We start from the raw sequence: 11,157 nt of genomic DNA on the forward strand, positions 1-11,157 counted from the left end.
CCCTGTTCTGCGGCTACTCCAGACCTGGGTTTGTTTCTGGAAAATTCCTGAAGCAAATTTAATATATGCCTGTGGCTTCGCTAAAGCAAGTCTCCCAGTTAACATTTAGAAAACATGCAGTTTGGGCTGAGAGCATTATTGACGATATCTAAAGAAGACTAGCCAAACATAGTCTCATCTCCAAAAAATCAATCTCTTGGTGGAGAGGAAACAGGGGAGTCTAAAATCACAAGTACGGACATGTTTAGGACCCTGGTTCTTCTGGATCCACACTTCCTTCAGGGTCTTCACCATATAAATGTTCTCTGCCATCTGGCGCACTTGCTTGATGGCATCTTCTGAGGCAGAACAAATCACTCAAGGTTCATGAGAAGTCAGATATCTTGGCAGTGTGACCACTGTGAATAAACAACGCTGGCGGTCCATCTCCTGCGTTTTCTGGGGCTTGTTTCTCTCCCATTTTACTTAAATCCCAGACATTCAGTCAGTCTATGATCAGTACCATGGGAAGCCAAAATAGTTTCATTCAGCGACAACTGCCCTGCACACCCTTAGGTGATGCAAAGGAATGCAATGTGAGTTTCAGGTTTCTCAGATCCCACAAAGCAACGGTCTTGTCAGCTGATCCTGTGGCAAGAATGAGTTTCACGATCCGGATCGAAAGAAAGGCGGTTCCCTTCAGCTGGGGGAGCATCAACCGTGTGACACTGGCTTGGAAGTACGGCTAGAATGAGTATCCCAGACCATGAGCTTCTGATTATCAGCAACCGACCCAAACAGAGGCTCATGAAGCAGATGCCACGAAACAGCTTCAGCTCCTGCAGTAGGTCCCGCATCCACCACTGATCCTTCCTTTGCCACAGCACTGATGTCCACAGGCAGATGGTGTGATCATCCAAAGCACGAAGCCATTGCCCGCTGAGATTTGGGTTCCACGAAGTCTGTAGCCTTCCTTCTGGTGTCCACGGAGAGGCACGTCTGGCTTACACTCTGCAGAAGGGTCTGGTGTAGAAGGGTGTTCCGTGTAGTCAAAACCAAGAACTTCCCCGAATGGAGTCTTGCTTGCAACGATGCAAGGGTCCTGGGACGTGTAACGGCTCGGTTGACTTCTCTTTCACGGTGATCTTGATTTCTAGTTCAATCTTGCCACCGACAGAGCCCAAACCTCCAAATTCTCCTTTCTCACCGTCTCAATGTGAGGCATCAAACTGGGCACCATCATCAGGGGGTTGCACGCTAGTTGTCACAGGTGGTTTTGCTCATCCAATAAATGTGTGCCCAAGACACGTGGATGGATGCTGACATCTTTCCCTCTGGTCTGCTTACATCTGGAAGCCACTGTGCAGCTAGGCTGCGCCACTCCAGAGCATGGTCATCACCACACTGTGAAGAAAAGGGGGGTTCCTTTTCCATATTTTGTGCTCCTCGTTAATCACGTGTTCTTCTACGGCATCATCAAAGGCTGCTTCCTTGTCAGTCACGGCAGGAAGATGGGCTGGCAAGCAGGAAGGAGCTCAGAGTCGAGCGTTGTGGGAGGGCAGGGAGGCTGTGGGCATATATATGTGTGTGTATAGGTATATAATGAATGTATATATTTCACAGCTTGTTCAGTGTGATAGAAGGGGGCCTGCTGACTTTACCTTGAATGCTGATGGGTCTTAATTACTGCATGAGACCTAAACCCTGGTAGGGATGTGGACTTCAGCCCCCAAAACATCCACCACCGGGCTGTACTTGTAGCAATTGTGTTCACACTGATTCTGTTATGCTTGTAGTTTCTTATTTTTTAAACTTCCTGGAAAAGAACTGATCATTAATCATTTCCTCCTAGGTTCTTCTCCAGATTTGAATTGCTTAACACAGCTGACCACAAAATCCCTTTCAACACAGTAATGCTTCAGCTACGTGGAGCTCAGCAAGAGCGAGCTGCCCTGGGGAGCTGAGGATATTTGCTTTAAGCATTCGAACTTGTAATTTAAACATCGGTCATCTGTTTTTGTTTTCTGTTTCTAAAAGACAGGGGGAACTTTGCTAACTTCTTCAGCTCACCAGCCTTTATTCAAAGGACTCTCCTCTGAAGACACTTTCATTCAGTGTCGGAGTGAAAATTGAATTGCTCAGGAACGTTTCTACCACTGGACTTCTTGAGTGTCAACGTCTGGTTTTTCTCTCAAAGCAGTTACTGGATTGTGCACAAGGTCTTAGGCTTTTAAAAAATCTTGCCTATGCGTAGTGGGTACTTTTGATCTATAAGGCACTCGGGTGACCTAGTGGGTTATTACTGGGCTGCTCACCACAAGGTCAGTAGTTTGAACCTACAGTGGCCCTCTCGGGAGAGAGAGAAAGCTTTTTCTTCTTGTAAAGACTCCCAGCCTTGGAAACCCTGTGTAGGGTTGCTCTGAGTCAGAATCGACACCATGGCAGTGTTTTGCTTTTTGATTTATAAAGCTAGATTTCCTTTTTATGAGAAAGTTATTTTCTTTGATCGTTGATTCTTTTCTATCTGTTCTAATATTTTTAAGATCATTTTATTAGGGGCTCATACAGCTCTTATCACAATCCATACATACATCAATTGTGTAAAGCACATTTGTACCTTCATTGCCCTCATCATTCTCAAAACATTTGGTCTCCACTTAAGCCCCTGGCATCAGCTCCTCCTTTTTTCCCTGCCTGTTCTAATATCTTGTCTAGGATTAATACCATATATTTACTGCACCCTCAGTCTGCTCACTCTTTGTGTTGCTCTTGTTAGGTTCCCTCAAGTTGGTTTCTACCCATAGCACCCGATATACAACAGAATTAAACACTGCCCGGTCCTGCACCATCCTCACAATGGTCCCAATGTTAAGTCCATTGCCGCAGCCACTATGTCGGGCCATTCTGTTGGGGGCGCTTTCTTTTTCTCTCTGATACTCTCTTTTATCAACATGGTGCCCTTCTTTAGGTCTTGGTTCCTCTTGATAACATGTCCAAGTACAAGGTGAAGTCTTGTCATCCTCACCTCCAAGGAACATTCTAGCTATCCTACTTCCAACAAAAACCTTTATATTAAATGCTCTTTGCCAACTCCATAATTCAAACGTATCAATTCTTCCTTGGTCTCCTTGATTTATTGTCAGACTTCTCATGCACATGAGGCAATTGAAAATAACATGGCTCAGGTCAGGCGTACCTTGGTCCTCAAAGTGATAGGAGGTAGTTAGTTTATTGTGCCAACCTGGCCAATAAACACAGGTGGGGCTAATTGAAGGGCGGAAGGATAAACGGCTCGGTGAGCCTCGCCTTTCTAGTTCTTGAGTCTCTTGCTTTCTGATGGTCGGACCAGGGTGTACCTGCCTTAGCCAGTTCCCTGCTTTAGCTACCAAGACTCACTTCCTGCGAGACATCCCTGAGGAGAAGCCGCATGGACCTACCCCGATGCAGCCCTGGGTGCTGGAGCAGCGTGTGGAGACCCCTGCCAGTGCTGAGATGCTTACACATTCACAGACTCAGCTTTCCTTCTGAGTCAGCATCATTATGTCTGTTTTGTGAGATGGAGGAGGACTTTGTGGATTGAGGTTGGACCTATGGGTTAATGTTGGACTTGGGCAGCACTGGGTTGGGATGTTTTCTTGATGCACACTTAACCTTTATATAAAACTCTCTCTTATATATGAATTTCTGTGGATTGGTTTCTTTAAAGTACCCAGACTAACACGATATTTTGGCTTTTTAATGCTTTAAAGAGATCTTTTGCATCAGATTTCTCCAATGTAATATTGACTTCCTGACTGGTGTTTCAATGAATTTTGATTGTAGATACAAGTAAAATGAAATTCTTGATACCATGAATCTCTTCTCCACTTGTCATGATGTTGTGAGGATTTCTCTCTTTCTTCCCAACATAAGGGTTCTATCTCAACATGCACCTCCATAAGTGTAATCCATACTAAAATCTTTGATCTTCGTCAGTAAATGCTACAAGTCTTCCCTTTCACCAAGCAAAGTTATTTTATCTGCAGGTGTTGGTACTTCTTCCTTCAGTCTTGATATTGTCTTCTTTTTCGTATGACCCAATTTATTAGATTATTTGGTTAGCAAACAGAATAATAAACCTGAAGCACATCTTCCCCAATTTTAAAACATTCAAGATCCTTTCTTGAGGCGATCTGTTCTGTTCAAACCACCGCCTCTTGTTCTATGTACAGGTTTCACCGGAGCACCAGAGAATGTTCTGGAATTCCCATCCTTTGCAATGTTATTAATAATTTGTCATGACCCATCAATCGAATGCCTTTGAAAAGTAGATTCAGAATGAGGGACATCATTGTTCATATCAGATGGATCTTGGCTGAAAGCAGAGCATAAGATAAAGATGTCTACATGTGTTTTATTGACGATGCAAGACCTGCAGCTGTGTGGATCTCGGTCTTTCTCTTATTATTTCATTCATCACTACCTTCATTATGACTTTGACCTTAACATTTATTTATTCTTTCCAGACTATTATTTTTTTCCCATTGCTGAGAAATTTTAGACATAATATTTTATTTTAATAATTTGGAAAATTTATAAATATTTCTGTTCTTTAATGATCTATTTTAGAAGGATTCCCCCCTTTTAAAAAATTCTCTAGAGTGACTTCTTCTCTTTGAACTTTACTGTGTTCCTATGGCCCTGTATATTCTGTGTGCAATCTACTTTGATTTCAAATCCTGACTCTCCCACTTACTGACTACGTTTGAGCTTGGGCCTCAGTTTCCTCATTGGTGAACGGTGTATAATAATAGTAGTTATCTCTTACAGTTAATTTGAAGAATTAAGGAATGAGTACTTGAAAAGAACTTAAAACAGCATCTGGTATGTATTAAAAGCCATGCACCCCAAACCCACTGCCGTTTCAACCTCACAGTGAGTGTTTATAGGGTTGCAGAGATTGTAAATCTTCATGGGAGCCAACAGCCTGTGGTTAGAGCCTAGATGTTAGATGTACTACCCACGGCTTCTGAATGTTATGTAATAAAGACCTGTTCCCCATAGTCTTCAATTCGCTTTACGATCACCTGGATAATTCTCAAGGAGCATACATTCCCCAAATCATCTTCACCTTCATACTACCCTGCTTCCCTGCATTCTTTCTATCCAGAGTCAGGCAAGCTTTAACTCAGAGACTCGCTACCTCCAGTTGACTCAATGCCACGATTGAACAATAGGTAACATGATAAACGAGGAAAAGGTTGAAACTGTCAAGGATTTTGTCTTGCTTGGATCCACCATCAGTGCTCATGGGAGTTGAGATCAAAAGGTGCCTTGCATGAGGGAAACCTGCTGCACAGGACCTCATTAGAGTATTGAAAAGCAAGGCTATTACTTTGAGGACTAAGGTGTGCCTGACCCCAGCCACAATATTTTCAATTGCCTCATATGCCTGTGAAAGTTGAGCATTGACTAAGGAAGATCAATGAAGAATCGACAAATGTACAAATGTGATGGACCCAATGGATGTATATATGGACTGTGATAAGAGTTGTACGAGTCCCCAATAAAATGATTAAAAAAAAAAGAAATACAAAGGCCATACAGGTGAGTGGAAGAAAGAAGAAAAAGAAAGAAAATGCTTTGAGAATGATGATGGCAACAACTGTACAAATGTGCTTGACACAATGGATGGATGGATGGATTGTGAGAAAAGTTGTACGAGCCTCCAATAAAATGATTAAAAACAAACCAAAAAGAATCCATGCATTGGGATGGTGGTGCTGGAGAAGAATATTTAAAGTGCATGGACTGCTCAAAGGACCAACTGGTCTGGCTTGGAAGAAATGTGCCCAGTGGGCTTCTTAGAAGCAAGGATGGCAAGACTTTGTCTTAGATACTTTGGACGTGTGGTCAGGAGAGCCCAGTCCCTGGAGAAGGACGTCATGCTTGGTACAGTAGAGGGCTGTGGACGAGGGAAGCCTTCAACTACATGGATTAACACAGAGGTTGCCACAGTGGGCTCAGGCATGGAAGCAATTGTGAGGATGGCGCAGGCCTGAGCAGGGTTGCCTTCTGTTGTACACAGGGCCACGCTGGTACCTAACAACAACAACCATCACAAGACCCCTCTCCTGCCATTCTAGTCCTCGTCATCACAGAATGAAGGCCTTGCGGCCCCTCCTGATGTAGTTACCAGGCTCATACCTTTCCCCGTACTCTTTTGTTCTCCTAGCAGGTGTAAAACAAAACATTTTTATCTTGACACAAGTAAAGACCGTCTAACTGTGTAGTTTAAACTCTTTCCACGAATAGCCACACAGAACCCATAAAATGATTTTCTCAAACAACCTCAGTTCTGTCCCCAACAGGAATTCCAGTGCCAGCTGTTACAGTCACAGGTTTGTACTTCGTTCCACAGTATAATCTACCCCTCCGATCTGACTGGCAGTGACCCCACAGGACAGAGCACAACAGCCCTGTCCGGTTCCAGTGCTGCCAACGCTGTGAATCTTCAGAGAAGAAGAGAACCACACTTTAATAAAAAAAATTTTTTTGGTAGCGTATGGGTGGATTTAAACAGCCAACCTTTCAATGAGCAACCAATCACTTTAAGCACTGTGCTAGCAGGATTTTTTATTATAAAAGTAGTATAATAAATAGATGCTTAAAATAACTTTTTTAGAAATAATTTTTACATACAAGAAAATACGTTTCAAGTTTTATTACCTTTTTAGCATATTGAGATAATTACCACAGATATAATTCCTCATGTCATAAGCCATTACATCCTACAGAAACCCTATAATTTCTGCTACATTTATTCATACTCATCTCTCCTGTGTTTCCAAGTTCACTGCTTGCTTTTCCGGTTTGTCGGCGCTGCATTAGCAGCCAGGTGATTGTAACAGATGGCTCGTCGTGTTCAGAGCCGTTGAGTTCCACAGTTTTGTTTTACTCTCCCGCTTGTCCTTGGAAACAGGACGATAGGCTCAGAAGCAGGATGATCCCATCATCAAGCAGAAACTTTGAAACTCATTCATGAATTACTTCTACTCTTGATGGGGTTGACAGACTAACGTGAAGAAGCATGTAGAAGTAAACTAAATTTACATATGGGGAGCTTTCCTAAAGTGTATCCAGTAGCACATACTTACTTACTCAATATTATAATTGAGTTAGGATTAAGTAAGGCACTGTCCATTATGAATCAAAGGGTGAAGTATGCTTAGATAAAGCTACAGAAAACATCTAACTGCATTGTGATAAACCGTACGATCACTTCCCCTTTGAAAGAAAGCATTTTCTGATAGCGCTGTGTATGTAAAAATACACACAGCAAAACATATGCCTACGTAATCATGTTTAGATGTCTGGTTCATTGATAGTGGTTACAAACTACACATTGTGCCATCATTCTCTGTCTCAACCCATATTGCTTTACCAGTGGTAACTGGTAACTTAGACTCTCGGTCCCCAAAGTTCTCGGCTGTGGTATGGAGTTGATGTCTATTTCATTTCATGTAGACAATTCTTTAAAAGAGCACAGTTCTCAAGGCGAGCATTATTAAACCTAAATGATCTAAAGATGACTTCATGGGATAAAAAAGACTTAAAGGTGGTTTGTTTATAGGCAATAGCTCGGGGAGATTTTCCCAGTCTCAGGATATCCAATTAAGTCTGAATTCCAGTAAGAATTTGAAGTTCTGTTCTATAGTTTTCTCCTTTTGATTACAAGCCAACTATTGAGTTATTGATAAAAACTTCCAGGAATAGTCCCCGAGCCAGAGAAAGATGGGCTTTCTACTTCCATCAGTAATTACAGTCCTGGAAACCCACAGGGCACTTCTCTGCTGTTCTGTTGGGTTGCTGTGAAACAGTATTGATTCGATGGCAGTAAGTTTATTTTTGGTTGGTTTCTGAGCACCATGAATTTCTTCTGGTTTCATGGAAAGGTAGGCTGTAGTTCATGGGGGCAATTGGATCTGCTCTTCATTTCCTTCTCTGATTTCTCAATCCCCTGTTTCCTGTGGGCAGGAAAAGAGACGACTGTATCATGTATGACTGCTCACGAAAATTTAAGACTCACTGAATGAAGAGGTAGAACCGAAAGAAACAAACAAAAAAGGTTCATTGACTGCAGAGATCCAGGCAACAAGGCCCTTGTACTTTGAAGTAAGCACACGATTTCCGTGAAGTGCTTGTTCGTACAAACCTCTGTTGCAGTACCAACAGATGTCACCCAGATGATATCAGAAGACATCATCGACAAAGAATGCAAAAGGCTCTTAAAAAGATAGAAAAGAAAGACCAAAATGGATGTCAGAAATTACCCCTTAATCTAAAGTAGCTACCATGAATGAAAGAGAAGATGACGTCGAAGAGCTAAACCAGAGTTCAAAGGGCAGCTTGCAAAGACAACGGGAGGTATTCTAATGCCATAGGCCAAGGCCGGAGTTAGACAACAAAGTGAAGAACATGCTCAGTATTTCTTAAGCCGAACGAACGAACGAAAGAAAAAACTCAAACCTCAAGTTTAACTATTGAAGGAATCTGTAGCCCAAACCTCGAATGATGCAGAACCAACAAAGGAGTACAGAATACACAGTCGTTGTACCAAAACCAAGGTGGTCAACGCTTGATCGACCATATCAGGAGGTAGCAAATGATCAAGAACGGATGCTGCTGAAGATAAAGGTCCACGCTGCACTGAAGACACTGGCAAAACACAAGGCTCTAGGAGTCGCTACACCAAATGAAACGTTTCTGTAAAGACTCCGTGCTGGACGTGAGCGCTCAGTTATGTCAAGAAATACCTGGCCAACTGACTGGAAGAAATCCATAGTTTTGCTCATGCCAAAGAAAAGTGATCCAACAGAGTGCAGCAATTATCAAACAATATCATATGCAAGTAAACTTTTACTGGGGGTAATTAAAAAATGGTTGCAGCAGTCTATTAACAGGCCATTGCTCCAAATTCAAGTAGGATTCAGAAGAGGATGTGGAACAAGGGTTATTATTGCTGATGTCCAAAGACATTGGGATGTGTGGATTGTAACAAATTGTGCATAGCATTGGGAAGAACAGGAATTTTGTGCAGCGCCCAACACTACTTGGTGCTCTGCAGAATCCACACATAGATCAAGAGGCAGTTGTTGAGCCGAACAAGGGATACTGCATGGTTTAAAACTCAGGCAAGCCAACTGCTAGGCAGTGTTCTTTCACCACACTTATTCAACCTGTGTACTAGACAGCTAATCCAAGACGTTGGACTCACCGAGTAAAGGCATCGTATCAGGGTTGGAGGAAGACTCATGAACAACATGTGACATGTAGGTGACACAACTTGGCTTGCTGACGGGAAAGAGGACTTTATCCAGCACTTGCCATAGCTTTTCTTGTCTTCGGTTGTCAGTGCTCCCTGCCTCCCATCTATTCTGGAGATGGTCTGTACATTCTAACCCTCAGCATCGCCTGTGGTGCTCATGTAATTCCTTTCCTTTCCTTAAGCTTCCCTTTGAGCATCGGGGCAATTGACAGTCTGTTCCACAGTTGGCCCTTGGTTTTGTTCTGACTAATGACATTGAGGTTATCCATCATATATATATATATATATGTGTGTGTGTGTGTAGATGTATATATAATATATAATATATATATCAGGGCACGTCCAAATGTATTGCTACAAAATCACAGGCACCTTTATTAGACAAAAATACCACAATGTGAAACTATTGTTTTTTTGAAACATCTTTTATCTAGGACGATGTACTTCTGCCGTTCCCATCTCTGTAAGCCTTCCCCTGAGAATTCTATATGCTTCGATTTACCTTACGTCAAAATGGCAGTGCTGGTATTCTCGGAGGACTTAAACCATGTTTCTTTACAAGACTCTTTTGGTTTGGGGAACAAAAAGAAGTCTGCAGAGGTAAGATCAGAGCCGTAGGGTAACTGGGGTCAGTTTCCCAATGAAATTTTCATACGGCAGCCTTTGCCATCTTCGAAGAATGTACGGATTATTCATTGCTCTAATGAGAAAAAAAGTCCTTAGCACATTTGCCCTGGCCTCCAGTGCCGTTTTTAGGTTCTAAACTCCTTCCATATGGAGTCTTTTCAAGAAACGATCAAGGTCACCTCTTTAGAATCCTCCCCTCCCCCCTCAAAGTCACCATAACCTTCCGAGCTGCCATCTCTGCCTTCAAGTTAACTGGGAAGCCACTCTTTTGAGTAGACCTTGGACTTACCAGCAAACCCACCAGTGACTCCGCGGGAGGAAGTTGAGGATCTCCGTGCCTGTGAAGGTTACAGCCTCGGAAACCTTCATTCGGGTTGCTGTGGGTCAGAGCTGACCCCATGACTACTGTCCTACTGCGGGAACTTGCCTGCAGCTTTCCACTGACCACAGGGCCATGCTTAAGCACCGCTGTTTGGAATAAACCCATGTGTGTCTGAACTGGAGCCCTAGAAGCAGTTCGTTCTTACTTACATGTATGTGCACCAATACTCAGACATGTTCCTATGTTTGTATACAATTGTGTAAACTGTCCCACAGGATTCCACACTTTATGTGACCATTCTCCTACCTATAGATGTTTAGGTTTTTTTCCAAAATACAAAATATTTTTTTCCAAAATACATTTTCACAATGCAATATTGAACATTTCTGTCACACATATCTCTGTGTACCTATGCAAATATATGTGCAGAAGAAATTCTTAGACTCACCGATGAAGATTGCAAAGAGTTAATTCTCTATTCTCAGTCTGGCTTCCAGTTACGAGCTTATGTAATCCTGTGTTGTTTCTGCATATTGTTTTCTCGGTGTGGTAAGCATACAGGCATATTCTTTCTTCCCCCACAGGATGTAGAAAGAGAATTAAAAGAATAAACATTGACTAGATTTGGGGTCATGAGGCAGAAACAATCCGCAGATTGAAGTAAACCGTAACTAGAACATGCTTACAATTTCTCTATTGTGTGTTGACAGCTTCCTGCAAGTCCAAACACAGCTGCTGGCTATCATTGACCCATGCCACCAAGTTGTATCTCTGAACAAACGGGGAGAAAAAGGCTTTGTGGATTACAATTAATTGCCAAATAATAATTTAGGGTAAGGTTTAAAACAAATTCTACATACAGTGAACCCTCGTTTATCGTGGTTAATCGGTTCTAGACCCTACCGTGATAAATGAAATTCCG

At 42.4% G+C, this 11,157-nt stretch overlaps 1 pseudogene; it reads right to left on the reverse strand.

Annotated features, from left to right (window-relative positions):
- Positions 1-244: 244 nt before the first annotated feature.
- LOC101639654 lies at positions 245-9,248 on the reverse strand (annotated as a pseudogene).
- Between the last annotated feature and the right edge of the window lie 1,909 nt (positions 9,249-11,157).

The sequence above is a fragment of the Echinops telfairi genome, unplaced genomic scaffold (genome assembly GCF_000313985.2).
Source record: "Echinops telfairi isolate 266 unplaced genomic scaffold, ASM31398v2 ScPeMD7_7458;HRSCAF=8496, whole genome shotgun sequence".
NCBI lineage: Eukaryota > Metazoa > Chordata > Mammalia > Afrosoricida > Tenrecidae > Echinops > Echinops telfairi.